Consider the following 16,381-nt stretch of genomic DNA (forward strand, 5'->3'; position numbering starts at 1 on the left):
CGAAATATGAACAACATGAAGACAACAAAATGCTTTGATTCTTTTAGCAGTTTCAATTATTTATGCTTGAAACCCAGAAGTTGTGAGTGAATCATTATTTTCGGTAGATCCTAGTTGTTCCTTGTATTCACATGCATTTACCTTTGATTAAGATTAGATAAATTAGATAATATTGGCACTATCTCTTGCACACACTATGTGGAGAGCCTTGAAATAAATAGACAAAGCTTCAGGGTGATGATTTAATGTATATTAGGAACAAACTAAGCAACCCAACATTTTGGCATCGTTGTCGGGGAGGCTGTCAAAGAAGTGTTAGTCATATCCCTGTAGTATCTATTATATGACTAATAGATGAGATGATATAGTAGTCATCTAGCCCTGCTCTTTTTCAAGATGAGGTCCATCGTGCTACAACTTAACCAACAAGCTTCTTAAGAGGCATGCTCCAAAAACAGAGAGAGTAGACTATAAGAGTGATATCATCATGGTCATTCAAGATGAAGAACTCATTTCATGACATCACGAAGGAGGATCCATAAATGATCCTAGTTATCGGCTTGCAACAAAATCTTTATATCGACTAGTTGACTACTATATCAGGGTCCTGAATTCTTCCGAATGTTGTTATTAACTCTTATCTTCCAGGCATCCATAGTCCCATGATTATACCATGAATCTATCTTTAATTGCTATCGTGTCACCTATCTAGTCAAGTTATATCATATGCTATTGCACTTTAAGTCAAGAAGACAATTATTCTCATGTGGAATGAGTGTCACAAGAGTAAATCTGCAATGTTGTTAATAAGCTATAATTTTTTTCCTCAATGCATTGAATATATAATGTGGAATGCATTTAGAAATTTTACCAATGGATGATTATAATTATTGGTTGTTATTAAATTAAAAATTATATTGCTTTTCTTTTATTAAAAATTAAACTTTTCTATTGAGTTTAATGGTTGCAGTATTGGGGTAACTAAAGTCCTTTTCTATGAGGGGAAGATGACATTTATAAATTATACCTATACTCTTCCCAAATTTGTCTTATAATAGATCTTTGAATGGCATGCATTTTGAATTCCTAGATTCACATGGTATTATACTTTGTCTTATCTTTAGTGTTGTTAAGAATGCTATTAGACTTTAGGAGTCACGGAAGTATTTTGCTTTGATGGTAACAATGTGGCATTTTGTTGAGAGAAGTTAAAACTTATGCACTTTTGAATATTCATTTCAATGCTTATCATGTGTTGTTGCTATGAAAAATTATTGAGACCTATTAATTAAAGTCTAGATATTTTTGAATTGGTTCTTTCTTTCCCATACAAACTGATTTCCAACCATTTAGGTTTCGATTCATATGACTTTTGAATAATTTGAAAGTTCTTTATAAGTATCCCCTAGGGTTTTCTCATAGCTATCAACACCATTATGATTTAGAGTTGGATTCTAATTGACATTAATATTGTATTCTTCTACTTTTTGTGTTTTCTTTCAAATATTTAAAAACCTTTATTCAACAATTTGATTATAGTTTGGTAAATATTATTACTTACATATACCCTAAATTGGAAGATGGATCATTAGAAAATGAAAATTTGAAAGTATATATCAGAATTTTAATTAGATTAGCCCTATACTATAGTTGTAGTTACCCATGAAAAAAACCTATTTAACTTAGTGAATTATAATGACATTAATAAATGGAAGCTATAAAATGAAAGAAAATAATACTATTTAAATGACATCATCCCAATGCTTAAATTTTATTTTTAATACAAGATATTAAATACTCATATTTATCTATTAGAATATCATCATAATCTAAACATTTTCAGATCTCTTTCTTGGCCCAATCTACTGGATAATCAATACACCATTCTTGCAACACATTGTCAAAAATTAGAAAAGCACATGAATTCAATCTCCTGAATGTAGCTCTTGATTTTAACACTTTCTGATCTTATTACCATAGTATCCACATTTTTGTGTTTTCTATGTAAGCCAATAAGTTTATTAATTGTATCCATTCCTATAAACATGTTAGCCAAAATATAGGAATTCAAACTTGCAAAAACATGAGTTGATATTATTATATATTATATAAAATAAAATTGTCAATTTCATGTTTTAGTAGTGTTTTATGTTTTTTTAATGTAGTCTTAAGTTGATATTATTATATATAAAATAAAATAAAATTGTCAATTTCATGTTTTAGTAGTGTTTTATGTTTTTTTAATGTAGTCTAACACCTAAGAGGAATTTAAACTAGTGATTTTTTTGCAAGTTCCTTAACAGTGCACTCGTTCGCTGAATAATATTTTATGTAATATGCTCTTATTGGAAGATTGTTTTGAGATTTTCATTTTGTAATTATTAAAATTGTATAGATACGATTTTCTTTTTCCATCCCAAAAGAAATCACTGCTTTGAGAAATTTTCATAATATTCTATTAGTACTTTCCACTTTCCACTGAGGTTGAGGTCAAGTCAATCAAAATATACTATACAAATTTCAACTCCAATGGTATATTAACAAAATACCTCAAATACATTGAAAAAGACAAGAACTTATTTATATTGAGTTACTTCAATTTAATAACAAAATATCCCAAATAATACATTGAGAAAGACAAAAACTTAATTTATATATACTAACTTTAATTTAATCACTTGAGAGTTAGCTTCGGTACTCTCACATTGCTATGATGACTCCTAGTTTCTAGTCTCATATATTAATAAATACATTTTATCCTTTTGGATGATATATGGCTATTTTTTTCTCCGTGATGTTGCCCCCAATGAACAAATAATGTTAACTATATTTGGTATCATATGCCAGGTATAAACAAGAGGAGCTATGAAGCAACAAGTCCCTGCCATGTTGAAGAAAATAAACAAGTTACAATAGGCAGTTAGGAGAGTACTGTGAAATCTAAGAAGATAGGCAAGTTACTTTACCCTGCAAAATTGAAAACCTTCACAAATCAGATGGCCTAGTACACATGTCACTAAAAATTTGTCCTCATAAATAGCACATTGCGTAAAATTTCTCTAAAAACTTATAGAAATATACAACAAACAGACCAAGTGTCAACAGGTGTAGAGTAGTGAGTAGCCCCAAGAGCACTTCAGGTGCCCTATACCAAAGGGTCACAATATGTAGCAAAAACCAAAAACTTTGTCAATAAAGAAAAAATCTTGGAAAGATAGAAGAATCTCAAGGACCCATATGCAAACTTGCAAAGCTATAAAGGTTAATTTTAAAAATAACCCACTATATCAATCATTTTAATGTTATTTGCTCAAGAAATTTGAAAAGCTTTGAAAAGTGTTGGCCCTGAATGCCAACCCTTCAACCAAAGTGTCGGTCTTGGTAATTGTGCTTCCCGCCTGGAGTTAGTGACTTTGTCACAAAAATAGGTTAGGGATATTTGGTGCTTATTGGATCATTTAACTCATAGGGCTTTCTCTTAATAATGTTTACACTCAGGAAAAGGCATACAAAGAACAAAAGAAATACAAACAAGGAAAGTACGTCATAGAGAGGACGAGAATGTTAAAGGATGGTAGCGCAATTACATCCATATTGACAGGTGAATCCTTAATTGGTTTCTATATGCTATGGAGCATTTTGAAATATCTATTACATTTGACATACATTTCTTTTTCATTGGCCTTGTTGCAGGACTTTTTGGAGCACTAGAAGTCTCATAATTCTTTTTTTTCAAATTGTACATATACAACTATATTCGTTGTTTGGAAGGATTGGTACCTCATTTATTGTCTGTGAATATCTATTTTTTGTTAGGTTCGACCATTGAGGCTGTAGAGATCATCCTTTATGTTTGATCCGCAGACTCTGTTATAATTGATATTTTGGTCTTGTTAATAATTGGTTTCTTTTACATGGGACTTCTTTTCTAATTCTAAATATCCAACTTTGCTCACGTAGCCTGGAGACAAAAGACCACGGTTAGCACATACCAGTGATAGCCCAGACTAGGGATTAATAAGCACTTGCCCAGACCTACGAAGAAGAATAGTTCCATTTTGGGCCATAGGGGGTACAATAACACCAAAGCCCATACCTATTAGCAACACCCCCTCTTATCCATACCTCACACATACCATGTTGTCTATACAAGTTATCAAGCCCTTTGAAAAATACCTTTTATCATAGAAATGGTTCCCTTGTGATCACGATCAATGTTGCACGAAGCGGAAGCATTTTTTGGAAGCAGGGACGTGGAAGCGTCATTTTCCAAAAATCTAGGAAGCGAAGCATCCACGGAAGCGTCTGCTATATATATATATATATATATTTTTTTTTTTTTTTTTTATTTTATTTTTTGCATTTATACTCAAAACAAACATCCCAAATAGCAAATTAATTGTAGAAGACATGAAAACATGCATATTTTTGCTTAAATCAAGATAGATATAACATCCATTGTACATTAATGATTAATTATTCGAGCATCAACCATTTAGATGCATCAACCATCTAGAATCTAGATTCTTCTCCTCTTGTCTAGCCTTTGCCTCTACCTCGATTGTCTAGGGATATTAGTCAACATTGCTCAATTTTGATCAAACTACCTAATTCAAGACTTAAAATATGGTAGAAAAAGCTTAACATGCTTGATCGATGATTTTGACTTGATTGAAAGGTAATTTTTTGCTAAGGGCGTGCCGCGTGACAAAGGAGTTCAACAATTAACACCACTAGGGTACATATAGGGCTTGGTGCTCTTGATTAAATGCTAATCGCATACCTTCATACTTGATATAATCTAATGAAATGCCACAATCCCATTAATCCTGAATCCCTGAAAATTGTTAAGTCTGCTGAATTTTGAATAGGATATGAAATTCTATTTTCTCCATATGAAGTCCAATGAGGCTGGAACCACTTTCAAACATCCTGAGTCATTTCATGGTAATGTTAAAAATTTAAGTAAAAGGATGAAAATGAAAAATAAAGGAGAATGCCACTTTTACTTTAAGAATTTAACATTACCATGAGGGAGCATCTGCTACATTTATATATATTTTTTTGCCTTCATTCGTCACCCTAACCCAAGGTGGATCCATCCCCAACAAGCAAACTCACCTAAAATTAAAAAAAATTGAAAAAAAACGATTTTCTAAACGCTTTTCCGGAAGCGTACGGGAAGCGTACGCTTCCTCCTCCGAAGCGCCACGCTTCTGACGCCCAAAGTGTCGTACGAAGTGCGCTTCGACGCTTCGAAAGCGGCGCTTCCGTACCATGCTTCCGAATTTCCAGGAAGCGGCAAAAATTTCGGAAGCGCGCTTCCGACCAAGCTTCCTAGGTGCTTCCATACGGGGCGCGCTTCGGGGCTCGGAACCGTGGGGGGAGGGGGGGGGGCGCTTCGTGCAACATTGATCACGATACCTATACCCAAGCTTTAGGCGGAGATATTTTAAACGCTATTATCTCGCCTTTTACTCACATATAACAATATTGCCCCTAATCTCTTTGTAAAGCTTACTTCCTTGCCTTCCTTCTTCTGGATAGGGTAGCTCACTGGCCCTCTCTGTAAATAAAAAGTGAAAACAAACTAGAAGGATGAGAAAACACTACCTTTTCGGTAAGAAAGGCATGTTGGAGGACTCATAACATGTGTGTAAAATCATTTTTTCACTTCCCGTGCCTCGGGTCGGTCTCGATGTTGGCAACGCTCTGGCTTCTGTACTGGCTGGGTAAATCCCCTCCTCCTTCCTGATATATTTTAGGAAAAGAGCGTCTTCCTACATCTGCTGGCATGGAGTTTCGCTGTCCTTGCACCTTCTTTTCACACAATTTAAATAGCCTCAATGAGTTGCAAACTACTAGCAAATACAGAGGTCACATTTCCCAAGGTTTTGAAGCTCCACAATCTTCCTGGAATATCACTATTTGTTATAATCAGCCCTCAGTGGGTATTTTTGCTAAAGCTTATAGAACATCTTTATATTCATGGGAACGCGCATTCCCAAACAAATATACAAAAAATCTACCATTTACCAGAAATACAAGGCCTATATATTTTACAAGTATATATCAGAACATAATGGGTTGGGTGAGTTGTTTGTGGGTGGGCCTATGCGAGAGTCAATGCAACCTTGCATGAATAAAGTCAAAATCCTTGGCCTCGGACCATGTAGTAAGTTTAAATTTTACAGTGATTTCCCTCAAAGGATGCAAACCATACAAAGATGGCAGCATTTGTCTTTCAAATCTCTCTGCAGTTCCCAACACCCAAATGCATGTGGTACACGAAAGGCTAAGGAAGCAATCCTACTTTGATCCAAACAAAAGTTTTCCAATCTACCTGGAGAATGCTGGCACAAGCCTGCGCCCCAATGTGGTGATAGATTCGATGGCTAATTACATGAGATCTATGTATGTTCAAATAGGGGCTGGATATGAGCTATCCATGAGAGCAAAAGAGGTGGTGGACTCTGCTCATAAATTCATGAAAACATTTGTGAATGGTGATGAAGTTGGAGAGGTTGCATTTGGGTCTTCATCTTCACAACCCCTAAAAAATTTCAGCTATTGTTACCTCAATGTCCTCAAGGAAGGGGATGAAGTGATTGTTCATGAGGCTAATCAAGAAGCAAATGCTGGTCCATGGGTTAAACTGGCAGAACAGAGAGACCTCCCTATCAAGTTTTGGAAGGTAAATCAAGCTTGGACTCACTTGGTCAGCTTCTATCCACTAAGACAAGAATTATAGCAGTAACCCATGTTTCCAATGTCTTGGGAGAAATCCTTGATTTGGAAAGAGTGGTTAAATTCGTCGGGCATGAGATGGGTTGCATCATTATCACAGACAGTTCAATGAATATGCCATATGTGATGGAAATTATGTGTCACTAACACGAAATCACTAGACATGATTTCCTAGCCCTCAATCAATTTATACACAAGCTTGCAAGAACAAGGATGCCTCACTTGATGACAAAATACTTCTAATACAATCCAGTTTATGCACATGGAATGACTTCTAGGCTGGTTGTCTAACAGGAGATGCAACAGTAAAACACTTTAATGAACAAAATATTGGTTAGCGATAAGTGAATTACTATAATTTGCAGCACCTGTTTGTCAGAGAACAAAAAAAACATAAAAAAATGCCTTGTTTCTAAATAACTGGACTTCTATTGTTAAGTGTTGAATAGATGGAGTCTATAAAAAATAGCAACTTTTTCCATCTGCTGGCATAGAGTTTCAATAACCTCAATGAGTGGCAAAGTAGAGGTGCAAAATAACTCAATTTCCAAGGGGAAATTTGATATAGTTCAACCAAAAATGTAATGGAACTGTAACTCCTTGAAATCCATTGAAAATACAATGTTAAGAGAGTATACAGATGTTCCTTATACACAAAATAAGACAATGTTTGCAAAATTCTTGCAAATCATGGCATGAGCATTAAACCATAGGTTTGGTATGTATCCCTCAGGTTTTGAATTCTTGCTGAACTGCCAAATTCATAGCACAGGCCATAACAACAAAATTGTGCCATTGTTTGCCTCCCTCGAGAGAAGATGTGCTTGAAGAAAACAGAGGCCCCACACAACTGCCTTGAATGACAGATAGGTTGATCAGCGACCGTTCTCATCCATTCCTAATAACATAACTACAGAAATCAGTGGCCATCTATCCAGTCTCTAATGTTTAGACCTTAATTTAAATTTTTATTTAATTCAATCAAAAATGTCCTATAATTATCTGTAGGGCAAGTGGAGCACTAGTTGTAGGTTTCAAAGGCAGAGGGGATACCACCTGGAGGTGGCAAGCGAGCAACATGTTGTACTGATATACACCATATACCCAACAGTGAGAGGTATATGCAGAAACCACTCCAAGATATGAAAAGGGCAACTAAAATACCTCAAAAATTACCGAAGTGCTCCAATATTTATAATGACATACTACTGTCCAATTCAAACTCTACTTCAAGCTTTCACGAAGGTTCCAGTGCCTCTGTTCAAGGGCTCACTGTATGTTTCCAAGGGTTTCTACAACAAAACTTTCACTAGATAACTTCAGAATATTAGCAGCCTTATGACTCTATGAGATTTTGTACCACCACCATTTATGCCACAAACTTGCTGTAAGATGAAGGCACATGAAGACTTTAAATGGCTGTTGCTTGAAGGAAAGCAGATTGTTGTTCTGACTGATGGGTATTTAAAGTTTTACTGCTGGTTTTAATTTGCTGACAATGACCCTAGAAGTAGTCACAAACAAGTACTGAAGGCTACTGCTATTCATAGCACTGAAATGTGTTTTGAAATCCCTCAAACAATCCCACAATTCTATCACCAAATGGCCACCATCCTTGCCTTACACGTCAGCCATCTTCTTTGGCCACTTTGCTTGAACCAAATGACAAATCAACCTCATAAATCGGTATGGTCAAAGTTGTAACACTTGCACTGGCAAAGAATTCCAAGGGGGTTTCCATTGAGGGCAGTCTTTGGTGAGGAGGTCTTGCACCTAACATGCAAAGGCTTTCAGGTGGTCTTGCAGCTAACATGCAAAGCAAGCAATAGAAAACTTTAGATAACGAGCCTTTTGCTATTTGACCCCATCCACTGTCATGATATAAATTATGAGGTAGCTTCTTTTTTAATCAAATTTTACCCAAACCCAGCTCAAAATGACTTGCATCATCAATTCATAATCACCACCTTTCCCAATTGATTGGCAAATAGATTGAGAGATGGCCATCATCCTTTCCTTATAGGCCATCATTGTTGGCCACTTTGCTTGAACCAAATGACAAACCAATCTCATAAGTCGGTATGGTCAAAGATGTAACACTTACACTCAGAAAGAATTATGAGGGGTTTTCCAATGAGGGCAGTCTTTGATAAGGTGGTCTTGCACCTAACATGCAAACACTTTAAATGTGGTCTTGCACCTAACATGCAAGGCAAGCATTGGCCAAATTTACATAACAAGCCTTTTGCTATTTGTTCCCATCCACTGTCATGATAAAAATAAATTGAGATAGTTTTTTTTTAATCAAATTTTACACAAATCCTTGGGCTGGCTCAAAATGAATCCAATCATCCATTCATAATCGACACCTTTCCAAATCGATTGGTAAATAGATTGATAAATGGTCACAAATCAAATCGATTGGCAAATAGATTGACAAAATGGCCAAAAATTAGCTCCAAGAGAGAGGAACTCCAACCACAAAGGATAGTGTGCCTTCCCTCAACTCTACAGGAAAAAATGTCTTCCATGACTGAATATAAGCCAAATATACTGCAATATTCCAAGTTCCACATCACAAAACTTGCCTTGCCGTAGCTTCAATATTGCGACCTCTTCTAGGTTGCACGAAACAGGGAAACGGGTACGAGTTTCCGAAACGGGAACCGATACGAAACGTGACCTCCCCAAATTTTGGAAACGGGGAAACACGAATATATATATATATATATATATATATATATATCTGTATTAGGACATTTAAGAAATATGTGCAATCATAAAGCATATATGATACATTCTAATTTATTACATTATGATAAAATTGTCAATTGTCAATGCATAAACTATAAGTCTCTAAATTTACATCACATTTACTCATGAATGATCACATAATGAAAATAGAAATATCCAAAATCAGCCACGAGAAATTTCTAATTTCTTGTCTCGTGCTTGATTGGGAGTCTTCTCCTACATAGTCAAACGACCTTAGTGCTCTTGATTAAATACAAGTTTCATACCCTAGTACCCTACATGCTCTTGATTATTAGGAGTCTCCCCTGCATAGAGGGCTTGGTTCTCTTCATTAAATACAAGTTCCATACCCTAGTACATGATAAAATCCAATGGAAACATTGCAATCCCCCCAATCTTGAAATCCTGAAAAACAGGTCTGCTGGATTTTGAGTGAGATCTAAAATTCTACTTTCTCCATATGAAATCCAATGAGGGCGAAACCACTCTCAAACATCCTGAGTCATTTCATGGTAATGTTAAAAATTTAAGTAAAAGGATGAAAATAAAAAATAAAGGAGAATATCACTTTCTTAACATTACCATGAACTGCATATGCCTTAAACTTCCTGATAAATTGCATATCAACATTAGGGCAAAAGTCCACTTTTAGAACTTTAGATAGGCATCTAGAAGCAACTAGAAGTCACTAGGATAACCTAAAAATAAATTAGAAAACAAATTAAAAAAAAAACACAAGTAAAACGCTGAAACGTGAGTCGTATGGCCCTGAAACGCGTTTCAGGCCGTACTGGCCACGTTTCATGATCAGTTTCATGAAACGTGGCAATACGGCCTGGAATGCGTTTCAGGGCCGTACCACACGTGTTTCAGCATTTCGTACTTGTTTCCCTACGGAAACGCCCCCTTGCCCTACGTTTCCTGCAACTTATGACCTCTTTCACTTTCCATTTTAATAGGAACCATTTGTTAAATGCACCTCCATCATGCATACGATGCATGAAGTAAAGACGAATAAAAAGGAATTTTATTAAAATAACATATATCAAAATTTATTTGTATGGTACTTGGATTATTAATTATTAACATCTTTGGTTTGGAATATCTTCAACAAAATTTAATAAGTGGGATGAGTAGTAGTGTTGCTTATTATACCACCCTTGTTTATCATTTTACAAATAGTTAAATATTGTAAACTTGAGGGGAAAAGCACTTGTATGGTGAAATATCAATGGAGTGATACTAGGAGAGTGATACAAGGAGAGTGGAGCTTTTGCATCTGCGAAGATGTCTAGATTGTATAGTGTGACAGTGTAAGTGGATAGCTAGAGAGCGAATGAGTTGTAATGGTATTCTCTAAACACGTGTTTCGTCATGAAAATATTAGGAACTGATCACTAATTCTGTCTTGAAAAGAAACTAGGGAATGAATATTAGAAGCAAGTGTTAATTTAAACTAGAGAATGGATGTTAAAAGCGAGTGTTAATTTTCAAAATCTATTTCTAGTTTCTAGGTTATTTCAAAACAAATCTAATTCAATTTTCTGTAACCATGCTTCACTAAGAAACATCAATTTTGAAACAGGTTGACATTGCTCATCACTTCTCAATCTATACAACTTGCATTTGCTACAAATTTGATAGTGCCTTTGTCCTAAACGATACATTTGTTTCCTATCACTCATAAGATCCTAGAACAACATTTTCATTGGTCTTCCATAGCTCCAATCCACATTTGGAGTGAAATTTTGCATGTGAGTAATCGGCACTGTATACACCAGGCATCAATTACAATGCTCTTTCAAGTTCTACAGTGTGTTTAACCCACACTCCCATATTAGAATCTTTCACAAATTCATATGAGATTTTATCAGATGTTGTGGTCAACTTTGGTTTCTATCTAGTGTTGAGTTTTAGGCACTGTTCACAAGCTGGAAAGCTATAGAATATAAGTTTGGATATTCCATAACTATGGATTTTATTCCTTTTCATTTCATGCTTTTGAATCTGGTATAAACCACAACCCATCAGACATGGCTACTAACAAGGAAACAATCAATTGTGATGTCATTGTAAATGAAAGTGCAAGGATTTTTCAATGTGATTCAGATCCAAAATCTAATCTGAAATTTGTTTATGCTAGTTGTTATTGAGGCTAAAAATTGAGTTGTGTGGCAGGAATGTGAAGGACAGTCAAGTCTACAAGAGTTGAGTGTGCATGAAGAGCACAAGAATGAAGTGGTGGAAAAATGCTCCAAGGAAAACTCATAGCAACACCAGTTTGGAAATGAGAACATGTATTACAGCACTTTGCAGGATATGTCATTGCAAGACCTTCCTCAACCAAGAGAAGAATGGACATGCAGAAAACTGAAAAGGCAAGTTCTCCTCGAGAGTGAAGGAAAAGTTACTTCTGCAGCAAAGCAGGACATATCCAGGACAGCCATGGAATTCAGGTGGTTGGTGGAGTAGAAAAATGAATGTAAAGAGTGGTAGAGTCCAGTTGGAGGATGTACAATGGACAAGATTGGAGTCTTTAGAATTCATGGCAGTGCACAAGATTGGAGTCTTCAGAAGTCATAGTGTAACAAACTAAATTTATATAAAAATAGACACAAATAATGTAAAAACAACGAAAAAGATTAAATGATTAATTAGTTAGCAATTAATGAAACGGTATGTCCCTAAAGGACATATCTGTTTGTGAAAGGGTACTTACCTGGCTATATATACGCAAGACCCTCATTCTCATTGTATCATCATTCTTCATACATTTTAATATATAATATTTGTATCCTCAATGGATATCTTTATATTCCAGGTCTAGAGTATTTAACGAGAAGTACGAACTTTCGCTTCATTTGGTATCAGAGCAATTCGATCCTCTGGTTGCTCCACCACTGCACAGAGTCACGCTCTCCAATCCCTAAAGGACATATCTATTCGTGAAAGGGTACTTACCTGGCTATATATACAAGACCCTCATTCTCATTGTATTATCATTCTTCATACATTTTAATATATAATATTTGTATCCTCAATGGATATCTTTATATTCCTTGGAGTATTTAACAAGAAGTACGAACTTTGTTTGCTTCACATAGCAGGCTCAAATTCCTAATACTTGAGCATAAGTTTATTATACTACCAAGATGTAAAAAGGTACATTTATTGGAGGACAAACCGGATTCTATATTGATCTTAGATGGGCTGAAATTTTCAGTCATCACTAAGTCAAATCTGACCACTGAGTTAGGTGATAATCAAATGGTTCATGAATTGGCATCAACCATGCCAACCATGCCAACCATGCCAAATATAGATCTTGCATTCAATTTTGGTGCATTGTGCTTTGAAAAGACAATGGGATGTAGAGTTGTCGACCATACTCTGTTGTGGATCAGTTCCACTACTAAATGATGGGTGGTGGAGATCACTATTCTAAACCTAACTTGCTTTCACAATTGATGCATGGTAGCATTTATTACAATCCTAATGTTGAGAGTAGAGGCATCATTTTGAATTAGGCAGTTAGACCACTTGCAACTTTTGGCCCTTTCAATTGTAATTGCCATTGCCACGTGTTGATTTTGGGTAGCATCGGATGTGCTCTAAGCCTCAAATTTTGCAAGGAGGCTTGGGCACATGTATTCCAAAGAAACCATAAAGCGTTTTGGGAAATTCCACCCAGAAGTGATTTTATTAAAATAATTAATATTTTTAATGAGGTTCTCAAGTCTAAACTTGGGAAAATTAAAATATTAATGGGTATTAATCTAATCGGGGGTGAAACTTCTAGAAAAAGCCAAAACGATCTGAGCCTTTGATTAAGATGTAATCTAGGCCGTTAGTTGTCAAACAAGAAGATATAAGAAGGGACTTGAGGGTCATTTGGAAGACACCAAGAGAGATCAAGAAATCAATTTTTCTGAAGTGAGAATTTCTCAGGAGGAAAATTTGATTGAGGAGCTTTCCTGCAGTTGAGGGGTAGGGATAGCTTCTGGAGAGAGCGTGATTTTCTCAGTTGGAGAATCATCAACAAAGAGAGGCAGAGAGTAATCTAGCAGTGGCAGCGCTGAGCTAGAGGGGCTGACGCAAAGCCACGCAGAGGTAGCGCAAAAGCCAATGAGGAGTCCGAAATTTGCAGAGGGAATTCGAGTTTCAAAAGTTGGGAACTGGGGTGTGAGATCGGGAAGTAGAAATCGAATGTCCTGGACAACAAATCCACTAGCCAGAGGAGTGATGTAGTCCCTAGAGAGCTTGATGCTGGGTTAACGCAAATACTGCGCAGAGGCAACCAGAAAAGCCAGGGAATTCAGTTTGGGGTTGGATCAATCAGGATTTCTAGTGATAGTGTGAGGTAACCTCACAATTCTTTCTGCCAATATTTCTCTCTGTAACTGAATAACCCTGTGAGGTATTCAAAGATGTATTCAGAATTTGCTATTGCTTAATAATAATAAACCCTCAGAGCTGTTGCACCGGTTTTCCCACATTAGGTTTTTCTGGGGACTTTTGTCTAACAATAATGGTGTCCTATGTTTGTATTTCCTTGCTCAGTTTCTATGTTTTAGAATCATATTTAATTTGGTGCAGGCTGCTTCAGTAATTTGCTTCAATATTTCAAGAAGAAATCTGAAATAAGTTTGTAATGTAATTTACAATCTAGGTGAAGTAGATTCAGCTGGTTGCAGTAGGATTCCTGAGATTGTTAGATCTAGGAATTTTCACATGGTATCAGAGTTGTTGATGTGAAACAGGGAAGAGCAGATCTAGCACTGAAGCAAGGGCTAACTTGTTGCAACAAGCAGCAGTTCGAATCCCTTGAGGGATAGCGTAGTTCTAGCTAGGAGGGCTATATTTTCGTGGGTGTCTCTCTCTGAGTGAGCCGACAGAGAGGTAAGACTGCCAGATCAAAATCTTACCAAGGACGAGGGAGCTACGCAGAGCCACACAAAGCTAGAGGGGCACAGTTTTATGCAAGATGAGTCCTAGGAAGAAACACCGTCAAAAGGAAGAAGTAGATCGCATAGAGAGGGAATAATTCCTTAGTGATTTCTTGCCGAGGAATCAATATTTCTCATTTGTTGAGCAGCAGAGGAACAACAACTTACTAGCTCCATCAGGGAGTGCGTAAGGCAGCCTAGGAGCTATGCAGTAGGGAGAAAGAGGGAGTTGTTCGACATTTTTTTCGGTGGATATGGCAACCAATGGCTTGAGGGACCAAGACAGGTTGGATGGGGCTTCCAACTATGCCATCTGGAAGGTTAGAATGACTTTCCTTCTAGATGAGCATACCCTCAAGACATATGTTGATAATGTGGTAGCTGTCCTGACATATGTAGATCCACTGAAGAAGTACAAAGCTGAGATGGCTAAGGCGAAGAGGATGATCCTGGATGGAGTCAAGGATCATGTGGTGTGCCACGTTGCTAGCAAAGCAATCGCTAAGGAGATGTGGGATGCCTTGGCCACATTGTATTACGGATCTTCTGAGCAGCAAAAGATGTACTTAGAGCAGAAGCTGAGATCTGCTCAGATGCAAAAGGGAGAACGTGTGGATCCGCTCCTCACGAAACTGAAGGAGACCCATGATGAGCTGTCAGCTGCAGGACATACAGCTCAGGTTTCGGAGTTAGTGAGACTAGCTCTAAATTCCGTCTTGGATGAGTGACAAATCTTTGTCCACAGTATCCTGGGCAGAGCAACATTGCCAAATTGGGATGAGATGTGGGCAGCTTTGAAACAAGAAGAGCTGAGGAGAGACCTACTCAAGGTGAAACTTGATGGGAGCAACAACAGCAGTGGGTCAAAGCCCAAAGTAGAGGAGTAGGATAACGTAGCCCTTGCATCAAAGGAACAACATGGTCAATAGAGACGAAAGAAGAACGTTTCCAAGGTCAAGTGTTTCAGATGTGGCGAGATGGGCCACTATGCATCCCAGTGTCCTTTGAAGAAAAAGGACAAGGATGAGAAGCATGATCCTAAGGTTGCAGTCGCTAAAAGATTGAACAGGAGGAGTTCGCCATGACAACCAAGATACCTCCAGGAGGGAGGTGGGCTGATATACAATTGTAGTTCGATAGAGCTACAGATGGGCAAAATCCTTGAGGAGCCCACCTCTTGGATCATCACCTTGCTATGGGAGCCCATGATTAGTAGTAGTGGGATGGTGGAGTTTCAGTTGGTGCCATGGAGTGTTGATTCGATAGATGCAATGGTTAGTAGAGCCATAATGTGAGCAACGCAGAGCAGAGGCAATAGTGCCAGGAGGCACAGTGCAAAGCTCCAGTAGCATAGTGGCTTCAGAGGCAGCGTGTGACTAGCAGCAGTCAGGATTTCAGCACTGAGGAGTATCCACTGGATACTTGTCCAGTTTTGGGTGTTTTTAGTTGCTTCGCTCAGCAACTGAGTTGCAGTACGAATGCAGTGTTAGCAGTCACAATGCTAGTAGCATAGCAGATGCAACGTTTGAGAGGGAGCTACAGTATAGATGTAGCATTGACAGTGGCAGTGTCAAAGGCAGCAGTACAATAGCAGCAACAACGCAGTATTTGGTGGACAACATGTCAGACATCAACAATGCAGAGGACGATGCTTCAGAGTCAGAGCAGTATGCAGTAGCAGTATATTGCTAGAGCACATTCCTCGCTAAGAGGGAGTGTTGATTTGGGGTAGCATCAAATGTGCTCTAAGCCTCAAATTTTGTAGGGAGGCTTGGGCACATGTATTCCAAAGAACCCAAAAAGAGTTTTGGAATATTCCACACAAAAGTGATTTTATTAAAATAATTAATATTTTTAATGAGGTTCCTAAGTCTAAACTTCGGAAAATTAAAATATTAATGGGTATTAATCTAATCAGGGGTGAAACATCTAGA

General features: G+C 37.1%; 1 protein-coding gene across 2 annotated transcripts in view; it reads right to left on the reverse strand.

The window, feature by feature from the left end:
• Positions 1-2,555: 2,555 nt before the first annotated feature.
• Positions 2,556-16,381, reverse strand: part of LOC149142747 (kinase superfamily protein) — a 402,879-nt gene continuing 389,053 nt past the window's right edge. Inside the window, exon 22 of one of the 2 annotated variants that reach the window (XM_089447805.1) lies at positions 2,556-2,881. The gene's annotated coding sequence lies outside the window, so the exon portion shown is untranslated. Of the gene's footprint in view, positions 2,968-16,381 lie in introns of both variants that reach the window. The other variant, XM_089447806.1, reaches the window with a different exon arrangement.

This window comes from Pinus tabuliformis, chromosome X (genome assembly GCF_031772625.1).
Source record: "Pinus tabuliformis cultivar Carrire ecotype Pingquan chromosome X, CPIR1, whole genome shotgun sequence".
NCBI lineage: Eukaryota > Viridiplantae > Streptophyta > Pinopsida > Pinales > Pinaceae > Pinus > Pinus tabuliformis.